The sequence below is a fragment of the Lygodium microphyllum genome, chromosome 2, assembly GCF_053477565.2.
Source record: "Lygodium microphyllum isolate KBCC chromosome 2, Lygodium_microphyllum_v1.1.10, whole genome shotgun sequence".
Classification (NCBI taxonomy): Eukaryota; Viridiplantae; Streptophyta; class Polypodiopsida; order Schizaeales; family Lygodiaceae; genus Lygodium; species Lygodium microphyllum.
In genome coordinates, this window is record NC_141136.1 from 135,261,508 (window position 1) to 135,274,365 (window position 12,858).

The window sequence follows — 12,858 nt, forward strand, 5'->3', positions numbered from 1 at the left end:
ACTGGGCTGCACAATCTATCTATGTCTATATCTATAGACTATAGTATTTTTGTATGGAAAGGAATCCCAAACCTCTCTCCTACCCAACATGGCAAGTGAAGAGTTCTCTCAAACTTGATTTACTTCAAAATATTTTTAAAATTTCAAAATAAAAACTCACCTTTTTCAACTTTTTCCTCCTTTAAATCACATGCTTTGGAGGGATATTGCAAGTCTATGTTTGGTAGAGAAAGATTAATTGTCTCTCTCTCTTTCCACTATCCCGTTCGGAGGCAGATTGTAGCTTGCATGTCTATATTTGGCCATCTTCAACACTTTGGAGATGTATTGCAGGTCTATGTTTGGTAACAAGAATGACCGTCTCTCTTTAACTCTCTTTCATGTCCTAGTTGGACACATGCTGCAACTTGTAGGTTTATATTTGGACATCTTCAATGCTCACTCTTCATCTTCAGGAGACAGGTAGCACTGTTCATGTATTCACTCAGTCCACCTCAGTGAGTTTTCATGACTCTCAATGTTTCGTTATTGAGCTAGATAGCGTGAACAACCCTCAGCATCCTCTTTAATGTCGCTTATAGGCAAGGCATGGATGTGCTTGTTGATCTTCTAGTCCAAGTACTGTGGGCAAGAACAATAATCCCACATCTTATAATAGCAACTTAGAGCTACACAGCCTGTCCTCATTGATACATGTGCTCATGATGATGACTGGCTAGACCTTAGCACCATGTCAATCCGTCTATGGCAAGAGAGGTGGTGTGAATCTTTAATTTGGCTTTGTTTGTAGCATCATCAAGAGGGGAGGGGTTTGAAGGACATCAATGTGGATAGAAAAGCATTCCTTCCTCTATCCAAATCGAGAAGTGGGAGGAAATTCACCATCATGAGAGCATAACAACAACCACATGCATGCCTTATCAACAACTTTGATGCCCTTCTCAATCCCCACTAATACGTGAAAAGGCCATTTTGCAAGCAAGGGTTGGAGGTTGATGTCTACTTCACTCTCAACTAAATACTTTGGTAAGTTGATGCGAGGGCATAGGCCTGAGTACATGTGTGGTCTTATCTCATCTCTCTCTCTCTCTCTCTTCCAAATACGAATATATATTGTTATGGTTATTGTCTCCTTTCTCTTAGTATACCACACGATTTTACACACACACACACACGTATGGATTAATACATGAAATGTTTAAACTGGGAATGCATACTAATATTAACGGGACTAATACTAAAGACATTAGGACTGATACCAAGAATATACGCTGATACTGGGAATGCGCACAAAGAGAGAGAGAGAGAGAGAGAGAGAGAGAGAGAGAGAGAGAGAGAGAGAGAGAGAGAGAGAGAGAGAGAGAGAGAGAGAGAGAGAGAGAGAGAGAGAGAGAGAGAGAGAGGGAGGGGACAAACTCCATAGCAACATTGACTCCTATGTACATGAATAACCTCTCTTAATGGAGGATGTACTTTTGCATGATACACTCAAACCTACATTTGTTAGGGTCAATGAACTTATTGATTTACATTTCAAAGGAAAGCTTTGTGATAACCCTTGATCTCTGCTAAATAACGCACCTCCAAAGGAAGCAAGAACTCCACTTGACCCAAAAATCTCATGTAGGACCAAGGGCCACAGCGAAAAAACTCCTATGAAAGAAACTATGCATATCGATAGAAAAAGCAATGTTCCATGAGGGCTAAGGAGCCAAAGGCGGTGTGGGAGGTGTCACTTGGCTAGTGATGGGGAAGAAGATACTAGAGTGTGATGCTTGTCATTCCCTCTGGGTAGACAGTTATGGTGGGATGGGGATGTTAGCCAGGTCTTTTTTTTGTGGGGGGTGTTGGGGGGGATGGATGTGTGGGTGGTGGTGATGATGGATGGACAAAAGTCATGTGCAGAGTGGAGTGTTGTGAAGAAGCTTGTGGTGGTGAGGGAGGAGGATGGTGTGTTGACTTAAGGGGCAGTGATGGGGGCAGGGTGGTATGTGAAGTGGTGGAGGTTGAGGCGAGGTTGGTGTAGGGGGGTTGTGCACGTGGGGTGGGATAGGTTGTGTCTAGTATAGGGGAGGTAGAAAGGGGGCACATGTGCTCTCGTGATGGGGGAGTATTGTTATTGCAAGGGGGGCTATCTAGTAAGAGGCATAAGTGTGACCACCTACCCTCGATTGAGTATAATGACGTTGCATGGCTTGCTAAGGTCCTCCCTGCCTCCTACCCTTGTGTCATTAGACCCTCATAAACCCATTATCCTCCTCTATGGCTACCTATTGTGTGGCCTTGGTCTCGAAGTGTGTGCACTCAAAGGCTTGATGGCCAAAGCCATGGTAGTGAAGGCACTAATACAGCTCCCTAATCACAATGATCTAATGTCTAAAAGTGTGTCTTTCCATCTCAACCTTTAAACATTTACGTATTTCCTTAGTGTCTTCCATTGTCACATGTACTTTAAAGACCCCTGCCCATGTCACTACATCAACAAATGGAGGGAGGACTATGCCAAAAAGGTTCCCAAAATCCTCTACCAACTTGGTAAACTAAGAGTCTGGGAAGACAAGGGTGATCGTATACAATGGGGAGTTTATCATGTTGTATGAAGTTGCCAAGTGTGAAGCTCTCATACCATGGGTGTAGGTACCTGATGCCCTTCATGGAGACAGTTGTCAATCAACTTGTATGCCACATCCACGAAGTGAGCCATACCGTGAAGATGCCTTGCTCCATCAACACCACCATTACTATTCACAAGATGCCGTTGTACAAGGATGAGTGAAGGTAGTCCTGAAGTTGTGCCTTGGACGCAATGTCCTACGACCTATCCAAAGATTGCGAATCCCCCAATTCCTTCTTTGTGGCACTGATGGATAGGAGCTCTTCCTTACTGAGAGTGACATGCAAGGCATTTGACTAGGGGCACCCGTAGAATGCTACAGTGTTGAACCACAGGTTTCCATTATGAGTCTACACTGAGGTCCTTCCAAGGGAGCTCCTATATGACTAGGGTGAAAGTTGCTGCAAAGGGAGGGATCAACTTGTAGAAACCTTTTTCAGTTGAGATGGAAGAAGAGGCAAGGATGGGTTCGAAGGCGGCCAACAATTGCCTAAGAATAGGTGGGAAAGGCAATAGGGAAAGGGGAGGGACATGCTTGAGAGGCATTGTGGGGGGCTGGTAGGAGGGAATAGAGCTGTGGGAGGGTGCAACATAGGACAGAACCTATGGAAGGACTTACTGCAAGGGACACTATAGGGCTATGGTGTCTCTTCATATCACATATATCTCTTGGGAGGGGTATCCATGACCAAGAGAGGATTATTGATTGTAATTCCAATGTACTATTGAGAGAGAGTATATGTGAGAGAGATCAAGTATAAGAGATGGTCATTTCTATGCTAAAAAACATCGTATCTATATGAGAGATTGAGAGAAGACTATAAAGACATTCAAGATGAATACTATGTGATGAATTCCATTAAATTTGATATTTCTTTTGTGTCATTGTGGCTCTTTGATGGTTTCTATGAAGAATATTAAGAATGTGTTGAAGATTTGTTGTGATAAATTTGTGGGAGAATTTCTTTATGCTGCTGTGTAAAGATTTGTGAAGATTGGTATTTGTTTTCTTCATGTAGTTTATAAAATTATGAAGAACATGCTTGTTGGTGTGACAAGATAGATTTTCTTGCATTAGACTTCTCGTTTTTCTTGGGGCTCCATGTTTTTGGTGTGCAACAGGGGAAAGTTGTCATCAATAAGCACCAATAGAGACTGAAAATGGAAGAAGTAGAATTGTTGAGAGGAAGAAAAGCAATGGAAGATTATAGAATCTCTGCTAATATTGAGGAAGAATTGGAGATCTTCATTGCCAAAGCCACTTTCTACAAGAAGTGCATCCCTCAATGATGGAAGCATGCCTATATCTTAATGCAAGCTCTATGTGATAGATTGATCCCACTATCTTTTGAAGCTACAAAAAGTTATATTATAATAGCCAATTTTTTTCTACAAAACTAAAAAGCGAAGCAAAAATAGAGAGAATGATCATCCATGGGAGATTTGGCCTTCATTGAGAAATTTCCAGAGTGTGAAGAAGTTTTAGGAGTTGTGGTCAGTTGAAGTTCACAAGAATAAGACAAAAAAGAGTTGAAATTTATTCATGGATGCTCAACACCAAGATAGGTGGGATGCTTCATGCATTGATAACCTTCTATTTGTTCAATTCGCAATCCACTGGAAGCTAGTAGATAGAGTGTTCTTCACAACCTATGCTGTTGAAACTCTTCAAAGGTGGTATTATCAAGACAATGACACTATGGTGATCCTTAAAAGAATAAATTTTGATACTTATCTTCCCCTCTATAGTGGAATGAAAGCTTAATTTAGAGACATTGAAAAGAAAGAAGCAGAAGAAATGTTAGCAAGAGAAACCTTTTGAGACTGAAGCCATCTTGATTCTGTTCTGTTGGTAGTATAGATAAGTTTGGTGGAGATAACTCCTTGATGAATGATGTGATCAAGAGGCAAGCACTAGAATGAATCCAAAGACACCTGAGAAGAGAAAAGACAAAAATCAAAGCCGAGAACAAGCTAGTTGCAAAAGCTTTGATGCCCTTGCGGCACTCTTTAAAGAAGTCCCCATGGCGAGTCTAGGTCCCCTTCCTAGCTAGATACTTCCTGGAAATATTGATGATAGGCTAGTGAATGTAGTCCCATTGTTAATCTTTAAGGGAGAGTATAATGAAAACCTTGACCTTCATGTAGTTGAGTTCATGGTAGCATGTGTAGCCAACAATGCCAATACTCCTGAGCATTGGTTAGATGTTCCCTGTCACTTTCAAAAGCGTGGCATTTCAATGGTATGAGAGACAAGAAGCAAGAACTTTTGGCACATGGGCCAACCTAAAGGTGTCCTTCATTACAAAATTCAAGTGTGAAGGTTTTGAAGAGTAGATGTGAGAGAAGTTCATGAGCTTAAGTCAGTCCTATGGTGACTGGTTGGAAGCATGTATCTCTAGAATGGAATCCATACTAAAGAGATAGACCAACCATCACTTTGATGATGGCATCTAAAAGGGAGTTTTTCTTAGAGATCTACAATTAGAAGTTCGTAAGTTTGTGAAGTTAAGACCAATTAATCTACAAGCAACAATGGAAGGTGCAAGACTCTATGATGAAGTTGAAGCATGACAATCGATGACCTCAAGGAGAGGAGTCTTACCTTCTCCCATTTCGGGAATGGTATACCCACCAAATGCAATCCCAGAGAATTGGTCCTACCCATATCCTTAAATGAAAATAGTGCCCAGTACAATGCATCAAATCCACAATGTGGCCGCACATAGCAATATCTCAATTGATGGAACAATCACAACAATAGTAGTCTCAAATAGTTCCCCCAATTGGCAACTCAACACAATAGTGGAACCCTACCAATTGGAACCAACAACCACTAGTTTCAATAAGAGCTCTGAATTAAAATTAGAATAGAGAACCCTTTGGACCACCAACCCAATCAATCTACACAGTGATTACAAAGATTTTTCAAAACCCTACTGTGAGTACTCTAGGAGGAGAAAATTTGAAGGACTATTTGTCCAATTCAGTTGCAAGCATTAATAAAGTGCTAATGGATGTGATTACAAAACCCTGCTGCGAGTACGTTAGGAGGAGAAAATTTGAAGGACTATTTTTCCAATTCAAATGCAAGCATTAATAAAGAGCCGATGGATGTGATTACAAGATAGTCACAGGCACTGAAGGTGAATAATCTAGTTCTGCAAGAGGTAGAAGAGATGTGATGCAATCTAATATATGGTGCAGAAAGTACCATCGAGTGGGATATTCAACCAATTGAATGTACATGAAAACCAACTATCCATGGAGCCTTTTGTTTGTACTATTTAAGGAAGAACCATGCAAAAGATATTTGCTCTTTGAAGGAGATGCATGAACAAAGGAAGAAAGATGAAGAAGCAAGATTGAACTTGTTGTATTAGAGCAGGGACACTAGGAGAGGATGGTTTTGAAGATTGAAGTAAAGGAGAAGATGTAAGGATTTGAGAAAGCAAGAAATGGGTAATAAGCTCTTCCATTCTTCCACTCTTTCTCTTGGATAGCCTGTGGAGGCACCAAAAGCAGGGGAGAGTCAAAATCTCATATTGCTATTAGATTTAATGTGTGAGTAGAGTATTGTATATTTTATAAATTAGCCTTTTAGGACAGTCTTACTTTTTTTTTTGGGCCATGTGAGCTTGTTTCAAGCCTTGTTTTAGAACCGTAAGATTGTGGACAACAATTTTGGGGTATACTGTGATTTCGGTTGTGTCAATCAAAAGTGGGTGCACAAGTTATAAATTTCAAATCTCTAAGCCATGAGGTGTTTGCTAGGAAGTAAAATACAAGTTCTATTTGCAAACATATTGCAAATTACATTTACTATTAACCAGTTAGTGAAAGAGGCTGCTTGGTGTGCAAATGGATGATAATTCATACCACCCAATTTCATACATTGAAAAAGTTTCATTGTCCTTGCGTGATGGTCAAATAAAAAGTGTGTCAAATGTATTATATGTGCCATCAATCACAAAGAATTCAGTGTTTGTTGGCCAAATGATAGAGCAAGGGCTACAGATTTGATTTAATACAAAATGTTATTTTGTGGAAGACTTTAATGATAAGTGTAGGTTGGTCACAAAGGGAAGTAGAGTTGACCGCATGTTCACTTTAGACATTGGAATTTGTGGTATGAATGTTGCTTTATATGCTAAAGGTATGAGACTGGGGTTTGTTGATTCCAGTTGGTAGGGTTCCACTATTGTTGTTGAGTCACCACATTGGAGGAACTGTTTGAGGCCATTGTTGTTGTGATTAAACCATCATTTGAGGTATTGTTGTCTTTGTGGGGCCACTATGGATTTGGTGCACCATACTGCGGCATTGTTTGCATCCGAGGATAGGGGTAGGTAATTGTCATTGGGATGACTGCATTTGGTGGGTATACAATTCTTGGCATGGGAGGAGTTAAGACTCCTCTTCTTGAGGTCATCGACAGCCTTGCTTCAACTTCATCATACAGTCTGGCAACTTACACTCCATAGCTTTTGGCCCCTCACTTCCACCTCTTACCTCTATTTGTCTACCCTCCTATTCAATTCAACCAATGTGGTGACGTTGGTTCTGATCGATGGTGTCTTTCCATTTACCAAAGAAAAGAAAATGAAAAAGATAGGTCATGAGAGAAAGGACTTTGGTCCCAATCATGTCAATCTACTCTTTGCGAAAAGGTGGAAACACACTCGAGAGGAGTAGGGATTTTAAAAAATAAAAAATAATAGAAAATACATAAAAAAGAAAAAAAAGAAAAATTGAAAGTATTATGAGAGAAAACGAATAAATTTCCTATCATAACAGGCCTCATCCATGAAAAGGTGGAAAACACCCTTGGATGGAAAGCTGGTTGTGGAAAAGGTGGCAACACCCCGCAATCTAGAACAACTAACTCCTCAATGGACATCCCTAAGATGTAGCTCTAAAGCCACCTTCCTTGGTGCTCTCATGGTAATGTAGACTAGACATGATTTTTTTGGTGCATCCATTTTTTTTTGTTTAGCATAATCTCATTGATTTGCATATCACAATGTCTCAAAATACAATTTTTTTTTGTTTAGCATAATCTCATTGATTTGCATAGCACAATGACTCAAAATGCATTTTTTCAATAAGTAACAGGATGGAGAACATGATTTCAAGTGTCACTTTTTTTAAGGAACTATTGCATTAACAAATAGGTGCAAGTGGTTGTTATAGGATATCTTGCTTTTAGTATTGCAAAATTTCATAAAGTATGTGCAGATAAGTTTGGTAAGCAAGCAAGACAATTATTTTCACATGATAGAGAGGAGAGTACGTATATACTTGATGTTGTGCATACATATATTTGGAGACCTACACAAAACATTACTCTTGGTGTGGCAACAAATACCTTGTCACATTTATTGATGATTGTTCAAGGAAGTTTTCGGTATACTTCATAAAGGAAAAGAGGGATGCGTTTAAGCACTTCAAAACTTTAAGCGTTGCTGTTGAAATAGAAATAGTCTTGAAAATTAAGTGCTTGAGATTAGATGGAGGGAGAGAATACCTCTCTAATGAGTTCAGTGACTTCTTGAGGTCTCATAGGATAAAGAGATAGTTTAATTGCAGGTATATCCCACAGCAAAATGGGATTGTAGAAAGGAGAAGTAGACATAGTAACCACATATTAGGGAATTTGGAAATTTTCATTGAGTTTAGGAATTCTCAATATGAATAATATTTGACCACATGGTCAAATATCATCCCCTTACATGAGGGTGTAATTTTTCCTAGATACTATATATGTGATCCTCTCAAGTTCTAGCCTCAGATATGGGGTTAAGATTTAGCCTATTTACTCCTTATTTGAAAGTTAAATTTGGGAGATTTCCAAATTCTCTAATATGTTATTTAGTGCATAAGTTGCATGTGCATTAATGGTTGCAAAGAATTTGCCAAGACATTTTTGGTCTGAACCTATTCATATTATTTTCTATATTATGAATAGAACACCCATAGCTATAGTTCATAGGATTACCCTCAAAGAATGCTTTATAGGCAATAAGCCCAATGTGTCATAGTATTTGGTGATATTGCATATGTTCATGTGTCAGATGAATCACAAAGGAAGCTTGATCTAAAGGCTAAAAAATGTATTTTTATTGGATACTATTTAGAGCAAAAAGGGTATGGTTGCTATAACCATGTCTCACAGGTGAATTCAGAGTGAGTAGGGATGTTATTTTTTATGAGATGAGTAGTTGTTATGCATCTAGTGGTGATGGATTGGATGATGTTCATGATCATGATAGTTATATATAGAAACAAAATTAAGAATCACGGAGCCTTTGCAGACCCAAAACATTATCTAGTACTACATCTATAATTACCCCTTGGTTTGGGAGAATAACGAGTAGTCCCACATCGTGAGGTTCATCTACTAGTGTTATAGGTAAATACAAAGAAAAGAAGAAAGTGTTAGATGGTAATGATGCATTTTCTAGTCATTTGGGGTTTGATGAAGATTCTAGTGGTTTAGAGAGTTTAGATGATGAGCTTGGTATTCTTTTAGTTAGGACACTAGATGTATAGAGAGCACGTGGTAATGTAAAGGCTCCTCTGAGTGATCTAGTGGTATGCATGTCTGGTAGGGTTAGATACTCTATTAAAAGATTTAGTTTTTAAGGTTATATAGCTCACCATTATGCTTTTATGGTAAAGGTGGTTGAGGATATTAAGTTTATTTGTTTTGAGGATACTATTGGTTATGCTCATTGAGTTGTAGCAATGATGAGAAGTTGGTTGCATTAGAGGCCCATAAGACTTAAGATCTAGTACTATTGCCTAAAGGAAAGAAAGCTATTGGCTATAAGTGGGTCTACAAAATCAAGCATAATGCAACTGGTTTTGTTAGCAGGTATATGGCTAGGCTGATTGTATGCTCAAACATATAGCATAGATTATAAAAAAACATTCACTCCACTAGCTAGGATGCCAATTGTTAGATATATAATTGCTTTGAAAACAGCCAACGGTTTGAGTTTGTAGCAAATGGATGTAAAGAATGCCTTCTTGCATGCTGAATTGCAAGAAGACATATATATGGAGTAGCCAACATGTTGTAAGGAAATAGAGTATCTCATCTATGTGTGAAGGCACTCTACACGCTGAAGCAAGCACCTAGAGCATAGTCTGACCAGATTGGAGAGTATATTATCAACATTGGCTTTTATGTTTTGGATGTTGATCACACACTCTATGTGAGGAAGGAGATGTAGGTTTGGTCATCATAGTCATCTATATGGATGACTTGATTATTACAAGTGACAATGATAGCGGGATTGCTGAAGTCATCTTTTAAAGAAGAAGTTTGAGATGAAGGATTTTGGTAAGCTAAGGTACTTTCTTGGTATTGAGATGATTAGATGTAATGAGGGTATATGGCTTTCCCAAAGGTAGTATGGATTTGATATATTGTCCAAGTATAGTATGATAGCGTGTAAGCCTCTTCATTACCATTGGAGCAAAATGTGAAGTTGAGTGTTGATGTTGGGGATGAGATAGAAGTCCCTATTATGTACATGAGGATAGTAGGGAGCCTAATTTACATGATTATTACAAGGCCAAACTTGAGTTATGGTGTTAGCCTTGTTAGTTAGTTTATGTAGATGCTTAGAAAGTCTCATTTGGATGCATTTAGATGCATATTGAGATATGTGAAGTCCACTTTGCATTATATAATTTTTTATGAGACAGGTAAGGATATATAGGTGTTTGGATACATAGATGCATATTTGGATGGTAGCATGTCTGATAGAAGACCTACCAACGAATTCATGGTTTCCCTTAATAGTGTGGCAGTTTTGTGGAGTAGCAAAAAGCAATCTACAATTGCTTTATTGAGTATAGAGGCTAAGTACAGAGATATTTTTATAGCATCATGTGAGGTTGTATTGTTGCAAACGTTATTAGGTGATTTGGATATGTAGGGAGATGGTCCAGTTGTTATTAACAATGACAACATGAGCAACATACATTTAGCTAGGAACCCAATATTCCATGCTAGGACAAAGTACATCAAGGTACTTTACTACTTTGTAAGAGAGAAGATACTTGCAAGAGAGATTGACTTGATATATGTCAGCACACACATGATCAAATAGTTGACATTCTCACAAAGGCATTGCGTGCATATAAGCTTCAAAAATTCCAAAGCTTACTTGGAGTTGTAGAGATATTGTTGAGCTTGAGGAGGAGTATTGAGATGGCAAGCTTAACATGCGTGGACATTGATGATAGATTGCTTAGCTAGATGGGTTTGCATATCTTAGCGCGTTAGTGGCCATTATGATCCTCATATGGCCATTGACTTATCGCTTATTATATTTGGTTTGTTGTGCCTATCTACAACTGGCATCGTTATAGTGCTACTTGATTAGTATAGTTAGTTATACACTATTTGACTTAGTAGGCCACTTTTATTTGTGTTGTATCTTGTCGATACTTTGTATACCTTGTCTTGTGTGTGAAAGAAGAAGAAGAAACAAGCAAGAAATTTTTTTTGTTGAGATATTTGCAATCACACCTAATGTAGCCTCTTTGTATGAGGAAGTTTGGGCTTATGACATGCAGGCTGTAGTAATCCCATATGCACAGAGAGGGAAGATTGCTACCCATCCAACAACTATAAAGCATTGTACTTGACTACCACTTTTCAACATAGAATGAATACAATGTCATGATGCTTTGTACTTTTAGTTAAGTGTCTTGTCATTGTCAGTACTACACAAGAATGTCTTTATGAGTCCAAGTCTCAATCTTGGAACCTAATTCACTTGTGTAATAACAGTTGTCTTCTTTGTCAATGTCATCATGAGTTCTCTCTTCATCTTCCATCCTCCATAGCTTCCGCAAATTTCCATGCTCTAGATCCCACATTTTTAACATGGTATCAGAGCCCAGACGCTCCTCCAGCTCCAGTTCACTCTCATCTAGCTCAGTTTGAGCTCAGTCCAGCTCAGAATTCTAGGACCTTATCTCCTACTCTTTCTTCTCATTGCCCTACTTGGCAGCCATAGCTACACAGCACACACCCTGCTTTGAGCACTCATATCTCCTCATAGAGACCATATCTCTTCATGATTTCTTATGGGGGAATCTTTCCCAACTCAAGGCGCTCCTCTCTATCACATCAAAACATGACATTGCTGCACCTACCTCCCAGCATTACGCAATTAGCTCATCGCTGTCCAGATCCGGCCGCCTGCTGGTCGTACGCCTCATTCACACTGTCCTGTCCGCGATTAAACCTGCAACCATAGGGCATTTGAAGAGTAGTGTTTAAACCTCCTTGCACTCAAATATTTGACCAAATGATCAAGCATATGCACTGCTGCAGCCGAAAACACAGCTGCCTGTCTCTGAACCCTAAAGAAGAAGCCATAGCCACAACATCAAAGCTTCATCTCTACTTCATTTTTTGGCTCAAGGATCCTCTGCCACTCAAATCTGACTGAACACTGAAGATTCTAACAAGGATTTCTCATCAAATCACATCAAGGAGGGGAGATTTGTACTTGGAATATTTGAAAGAGTTGAAGAAATCAAGTAGCTCAAGCAACACCCTTGATTTCCCAAGAGGATAACATGCATCATAGGCACAACATTGCTCATGGCAAGGTTAGATGCTCAACAAAGCAAATGGTAAAATCATCTAACAGCCACGAGCAAATCTTCTAGCTAGTGTCAAAGCCACTTAGGAGTCCCAAGTCTCCTACACCCTCTTTTCCTAAACGGACATAGGAAGCAACAACAGTCGTCAAGTGTAGCTTCTCAATCCCAATCTCTATCTCCATCTAAGCTTCCGAATTTCCAAGAGGTGGGACATGACACCACCCATAGCTCTCAGCCCAAGGATATGCATGTGCAACCTAATGTGACTAGATCACGATCTACACAAGTGAATGCTCAAAGGGCAACAAAAGACATGACCACTTTCGATCGCCCTAAGGACTTGACACCGCAATTGACCAAGAGTAGCCAGCCCACTGGACTAGTTGCTACTACTTCCAATCAGGGATCACAGCAGTCACAGCCCTTGGCCATGACAACGCCCCTTGCGGAATGTGTCCTTAGCAGTTCACTTGTGGAGGAGATGCCGCAACCAGCATCCTTGACAATTCCAGTACTTCCAAAGCACCTAAATTCTAGGCTTGAGGAGAAACCTCTCAAAGATGTGGCCAAGGAGATGGTGCATCTGACCAATCAACCTAGCAAGGTTGTCC